Source organism: Delphinapterus leucas, chromosome 11 (genome assembly GCF_059928025.1).
Source record: "Delphinapterus leucas isolate spDelLeu-1000000601 "Yukka" chromosome 11, BTC_Dleu_Yukka2, whole genome shotgun sequence".
NCBI lineage: Eukaryota > Metazoa > Chordata > Mammalia > Artiodactyla > Monodontidae > Delphinapterus > Delphinapterus leucas.
In genome coordinates this window covers 90,978,966-90,986,324 of record NC_143139.1, presented here as the reverse complement: position 1 = coordinate 90,986,324, position 7,359 = coordinate 90,978,966, and positions in this window count along the sequence as shown.

Below are 7,359 nucleotides of genomic sequence, written 5' to 3'. Positions count from 1 at the left end.
AGGGCCACGGCCCCCAGGAGCCCTGCCCACCCAATCTCTCCATACCCGGGAGGAGGTGCGAATGGCTCCCACATGCTGGACAGCAGGAGGTGTGTGTCCAGAACCGCGACCCACCTGCCCATTGTCATTTCTTTGTATGGACGGTGAGAGTGGATAGGGAGCTTTAGACTGAGCATGTGACCATGGGGGCTTTTGGGTCCTCCGAGTGGCTGGCAGAGACGGGCACCAGGCGCAGAGCACAGGGGATCACACTCCACGCAGACAGCATCTGGTGACCTCAGGGGAACTGGTCTCGGCCACTGGCTGCCAGGCCGCCAGCATCATCCACTGGACAATCCTACTGGTCTTTCCTCGGGTGGGAAAATTGGGCCCTGAGGGAGTTAACAGTTGTCAGCCTCTGGAAGGTTTAGAACTAAGTATAAAGAGGACCAATAAAATCAAGCCCACTTGGGCTTCCCTGGTGGTGCAGTGGTTGAGAGCCCGCCTGCCGACGCAGGGGACGCGGGTTCGTGCCCCGGTCCGGGAAGATCCCACATGCTGCGGAGCGGCTGGGCCCGTGAGCCATGGCCGCTGAGGCTGCGCGTCCGGAGCCTGTGCTCCGCAACGGGAGAGGCCACAACAGTGAGAGGCCCGCGTACCGCAAAAAAAAAAAAAAAAAAAATCAAGCCCACTCTTTTAACATTTTTATGTTGAAATCAAGACAAGTGTGTTTCATTTTAACGTACGTATTGCCAGCTACAAATTGGCACCCGACATTGGCGCCTGCCGTCTGCCTCTACAAGGTTTAAATCATGAGCCACTGCAGCTGCTGACCATCAACACCCCTGAAAGGAGCTCAGGGTGGAGGGCGGAAATGAGGCCCTCTGTGCTCTGGGGAAAACTGGCAGAACAGGTCTTCAGATAGTTAGATATTTTCGGGAGATTTTATGAGCCCAATCCTTGCATCTCCTCATATCTAGAAAAGCACTAAAATCCTTCATGGTGACATATGCGGCTCGTGACTAGCAGAAACCTTCTGCAAAAAATACGTGCTCGATTGCATGTATTCCCCCTTCACTAAAATCACATATATGCTGACCTTCCCCTCGCCTCTTTGGAGCAGTTTCTCAGAGCTCTCTGAAACGCTGTCTCCTGGGCTGCAGTCCTCATTTCGCCCCGGATGAAACTTAACTCACAGGTCTCACGTTGTACCTTTTTTTCAGCCGACAGTATAATGTTTAAGAGAATTGGACACATTCTCAGAGTTGACAACAGATTTTGGATCCTAATTTAAAACAGGTAATTGAGTAATTGATTTGGATTAGACGTTTGAAGTTGAAAGGCACTCTGCTAAGTGTCAACACTAAGGACTTTGCAGACAACCTTTACCCGGAGAGAGGAAATACCTCAAGTTCAGCAGATCCCAAAACAGGAGGGGCGAGGAGTGGCGTGTGAGCGTGGAGGCGGGGCTGTGATGGAGGCGGGGCTGTGAGAGCCACACCACCAGACATCCTGGGGCATGTGCCAGGCGGCACCACCAACCTCTATCCTCCTGGCAGTCAGGCAACCAGGGAGATCCTGGTCTGGTCTCACTGTTGTGCTAAAATATGGCCTTAAAAATAACAGCATCTAGCCGCTGTGGAAAACAGTATGAGTATGACGGTGCCTCAGAAACTTAAGTGTAGAATTACCACGTGATCGGCCATTCCACTTCCGGCTATAGACCAAAACTAATTGAAAGCAGAGTCTAGAAGACATATTGGTACATTCCTGTTCATAGCAACATTATTCACAATAGCCCAAAGGTGAAGTCACCCAAGCTTCCATCAGTGGATGATAGGATAAGAAAAATGTGGTGTATACCTACAATGGAATAGTACTGACATTAAAAAAGGACATTCGGACATGTGCTATAACATGATGAAATTTGAGGACATTATGCTAAGTGAAATAAGTCAGTCACAAAAAGATAAGTACCATATGGTTCTGCTTCTATGAGGCACCTAGAGAAGTCAAATTCACAGAGACAGAAAGTAAAATGCTGGTTGCCAGGGGCTGTGGGAGGGGGGAAGGGGAGTTAGAGCTTAATGAGTACGGAGTTTCAGTTTTGCCAGACGTAAAACGTTCTGCGATTTGGATGGTTATGCTGTTTGCACAGCAATGTGAATGCACTTAATGCCATTGAACGGTACACTTAAAAATGTTTAAATGATAAATTTTATGTTTTGTATATTTTATTCCAATTAAACATTAAAAATAAAACATCCTTGGGACTTCCCTGGTGGCGCAGTGGTTGAGAATCCGCCTGCCAATGCAGGGGACACGGGTTCGAGCCCTGGTCTGGGAAGATCCCACATGCCGCGGAGCAACTAAGCCCGTGCGCCACCACTACTGAGCCTGCGCTCTAGAGCCCGTGAGCCACAACTACTGAGCCCGTGTGCTGCAACTACTGAAGCCCATGCGCCCTGGAGCCCATGCTCCACAACAAGAGAAGCCACCGCAATGAGAAACCCGTGCACCACAATGAAGAGTAGCCTCCCGCTCTCCGCAACTAGAGAAAGCCCGTGTGCAGCCAAAAATAAATAAATAAATTTATTTAAAAAAAAATATATATATATATCATGTCTCCTTACTCCAGCCATTTTATATATATATATATCTCATGATGGCTGGAGTAAGGAGACATGAGGAAATACAGGTGTTTCCTGCTACCTGAATATAGAGTGTTTCTACGAAACCTTTAGCAAACCAAGATGCCATAGATGCGGATGTAGGCCTTTCATCAAAGTTTACTGGCCGAGGATGATCTTTTGGAAAGCAAGGGATGCCCGTAAACAGAAACGTTCAGAAATGTGAAAGCACTACCTATCCGAAAGAGCTTTTCGTCGAGATAGACTAGGAAAACAAATGGAATTACTCGACCGCAGGTGAAAACAGGGGTTGTGCCGTGTCACGGAGAAGCTGGTTGTCTCATGTCCCCCTAACGGGTCCCACACCTCGTATTTTAGCCAGGCTGTGCCTGGGAGGGCGGAGGGGCCGCGGAGGCCCTAGAGCAGAAGGTGCAGCAGACGACAGACAGGGCCCCGAGGGGTGCTCAGAGCTGAAGAAACTCCACACAAATAGAACCACGACCAGGAAAGTGCGACATTCCCTGGGAGCCGGTGGAGGAATTGGGGGGAGGAAGCAGCGGCAGGAGGCGCTGGGCCTCCAAGAACAGTAACATTTCACCTGGTGAAGCAGGTGGGGAAAGGCACTGCAGGGGGAGGAACAGTCCGAGCAAACGCCCGGGGGCTGGGGGGGAATCCGAGGCCAGGCAGCTGGGAGTCCTCCAGGCACCTGGACCAGGCCCAGGGAAGCAGGAAGTGGTGAGAAGACCGGAACTAGAGCAGTAGGAGGGCCTGGAGGCTGGGCTAAGGACTCTGAACTTGATCCTGTCTTAACCCCTCCTTTCCCTGACCAAGCAGGATGCCCTGCAGCTACATGCAGGGAGGTGCTTGGTGAGAATCTCTGTCGGCTCCCAGGGAGGGGAGGCCTTGCCTGGCTATGCAGTTGGGTGGGGACAGGCTTCTCCCACCAACAACTATTCCGGGAAGTTATCGACCGGAGGCTAACGGAGGAGAGTAATCCAGCAGGAGGGAGCACCGTCCAGCATCCACACCCAGCTGGGGCTGCACCCGAGGGTCAGGGCCGGCCGAGAGCGGCAGAGAAGGACCAAAGGAGGAGGTTGAGGGCGCAGCCCCGTTTACAGGTGTTTGGAGTCATCCAGGATCCAGCCTTTCTGCCCGAGCCCTCCTCCGCCCCCCCTTGCCTCCCGGTCCCTGTGTTTCACGATTTCAATTGGCTGCCCTGGCTCCCGGGCTCGTGCAGCTTCGAGGCAGAGAAGGCAGAGAAGGAGTCAGGGGACGAGCCAGCTCTCCTCTCCCACCTGTCCCTTACAGCAGGGAGCCTCCAGGCCCCCCTCTGCTGAGTTCTTCTGTGCTTTGTTAGCCAGGACTGGGTCATACAGTCACCCCTCGCCGCAGAGGGGCCCAGCAACACATACCTGATGTCCAGGCCCTGAGACGAGAGGCAGAAGGGTCGAGGGGGGAGGCGAATGGCTTTGGAGGAAGTGGAACTGCATGAGAGCAGGTGGGCAGGAAAGCATCCAAGGACACAGGAACACTGTGTTGTTAAGATCAAGTCTGAGAACAAAGCACAGGAGCTGGAAAGGGACCAGCCAGGGAGTGAGCAGAGCAAGGGCGGCTTGGAAAGGGAAAGGGAGAGGAACCTACTTTAGGCATCCTTACCCCTGGCGGCCTGCCTGTGTGTATTCTCTCCACCACACTGTCAGTGCCTGCAGCCTCAGGCACACTCCCATAGTGGACAAGCTGTTTGTTACTCTTCCTGAGGGAGAACCCTGGGCATCGCAGAAAGAAGGCGTTAGAAAGAAAGATTCTGGGATTGGGGCTTAGGTCAGGTCATTTGGGGGAGGCTCTAAGGAAATGGGGCCTCTGTAGATCGGGTGCTGCAGAGAATGGGGGGCAGTTCACACTGAAGGTGTCTCAGTAAATCCATCTATGGAGAGGGGAGACAGAGTGAGGAGAAAGGTATAATCGGTAAAGAAGGACAGTCATGCTTTGCAGCCAAGGGAGGGGGTGTTGTGTTGGTGGCATCACAGTGATGGGTGTTTGCTGTCTCATTTCCTCATGCTCTCAGGGTTCCGTGGTCTGAGGTTGGTGTTCTCTGAGAGTCTTTACATCCAACCGGAGAATAGCATTGCCCTGTTGTGATCCCAGGCCGGCCTGGGATGTCAGAGGCTGTTTCTTTGTTTTCTTCCTCAATCCTTTATAAATAGTCATGTAAATAAACAGAAGGGAATATCCCCATACACTTTAAAACTCCTCTTCTTATTAAATTCAATTAAGAGTGAAATATTTCCCGTTATACTCACCTCTTTGGAGCATAGCTACCTTTTTTGACCTTTATATCTACCTCTTTGGACACGCTTTATCTAAACTCTTCTCATTTGAATATTATTATGAACTCATGGCCTTTCACAGACTCAACCTGCCCTAAAAACATGATCATAGTCATCATTATCTATTATTATTATTATTATTATTATTATTATTATACGTGGGTGCCCCTTCTAAACACCGCTCTGAACATCTTCGAGAGCATCCTTGCCTTTGGAGTAGCAGGTATGCCGGCCTGTGGAATTCACTTCCCCTGCAAGGAGTCTTGCTTCCCTTGAGTGGACAGAAGCCCATGGGTGCCTATGTGGGTGGGCAAGATGCGGCTGGAAAATGTATCTGTTTAAGGTGACAGTTCACTCCGATATTCTGCTTGAACCCCTGTTCCTATCCCTACTTTTCTTAGAGAACTCGGTTTCATCAACACGAACGTGTCTCCTATACTGACCGTTGTCACATCAGGACACATCAGGCTCATTTCTTACTGGCACTTGATCCAGCTCCTTCCATCATCCTTAAGGTGGTGGGTTGCCAACTACTCTAAAGGGACTTCTGCTGTCCTAGAGTTAAAACAATCCAAAATAATAAGTGCATATCTGTAAAACAAATCGACTCACACAGTGGGTTCTGCTCAGCCCTTCCCAGGGAAAACCACTTTAAGTTTTTTGCTTTTTCTTTAGGCAGTTAATCAATGTGTTAAAATAACTTCTTACATTGGGAGAGAGAACAGTGTGAGAGTGCACCGGAGACGGGAACCTGGACTTGAATTCTGGCTCTGCCACTAGCTGGGTGCTTTGAGTAAATTACTTAACCTCTCTGAGCTCCAGTTTCCTTGCTTCCAGGGTCATTGTGAGAACTAAAAGTGAATGAATGCCTACCAGGCGCTTAGAATGGTGCCTGATGCAAAGTGGCGCGTCATCAACCACAGTAGCTAATAAACATTAGGTACTCCATTTTTGATATTATTTATTTACTTCCTTCCAGGAAAGCTAATAATTTCACTTACTTTTATCCTTCTTCTTATACCGCTCCCCACCTTCTCCTAATACCATTACATCACTAGGGCTGAACAAAGTTTCAGGAGCCCTGCGCATCATTGACACTGGATCGTTATTAATTATTACCCATTAGTAAACACTAGTGCCCCCAACCTCACGTAATTTCTAGAGTATTCCCTTCTTATCTTTTTTTCTGTATTTGGTTTTATTGCTTCACTTCTATAACTTTGCAGATGGCTGTCTCCCGTCTGATTATCTTCTCCTTGTGCCGCAAAAGGAGAGCAGGACTCTGACTGGACTTGGAGGCAGCTGACGGGAGATGAGTAACTTTCCTTAACTAGCGGCCAGCAGAGCCCAGGAGACAGAGAACCTCTCTGGGTTAAGTCCACTGTGGCACCGGTGGCAGGGAACCCACCAGAGAGCTCGCCCCTCGCTGTTCCCTGCAGCCACTGCTCACTCATGATCAAGCCCACAGTCTGTTTTCTCTTTCCCAAGGGTGAAGCGACACCTCCTTCCAGCCTGACACAGGCGGGCGAGCTGAAGGGAAGGCTCTGAGACCCCAGCTGCTGCCACCGTGAGCACAGTAACCTTCTGCTACTTAGGTAGCCAGCTGCCTCTTCTCTGGTGCTTCCTACTTGTGACCTGGAATTGAGGGTGGTGCCTCCAGGCTGAGTTAACCAACAGAGGAATCAAGAACCAAGAACGGGATGGATAAGCATCCTCGAGCCCCCACGAGGGGCCAAGAGGAGCTCCCCAAACCCAGGGGTCTGTCCCCACAGCCTCCTTCCCGGCCCCGCCCCCCCCAGGGAGCCAGGACCAAGATGCTCACTTCCTCACCCCCTAGTCCTGCACCACCATCCAGCAAGTGACTCAGAAGTGAGGACAGGACAGCCCATGGGGAGTGGGGGGCAGCAGATGGGAATCCTGGAGGCCGGGCCAGGGGGAGAGGAGGTCCGCCAGCATCCCTGGAGGCTTCTCCTGGCCTCTCCCTTTGTCCCAGCAACCCCCCCTGCTCTTAGACCCTGGGGCGGTACCACAGAGCCTGTTGCCTTCAGCTCTCGCCCTGCTGCCAGCCCAGCCGCTCTGTGAGGCTCAGTGGACCCTGAACTGAGCCCCAGCCTGGCCTTTGCCACCTCCCACCTGTGTGACCTGGAGCACCTTGCCTGACCTCACTTGTAAAATGAGAATAATATTTCCCTATGTTGTTTTGAGGATCAAATGTAATGTGTGTTCGTGGCGTGGGCCAACGCCTGCCACATAGCAGGTCCTGCCTAAGTGTGGTTGCTGTCCCCTCTACCTGGAATTTGTTAGTTTCAGGTTGAAACCTCCCCTCCCCCAGACTTCTCACCCCCTCCGCACCCCCCCCCCCCCGCAACTGCCTGCAGCTCTGTCAGGGCACCTGCTTACCAGGTGTAACTGCCTCAGGCAGG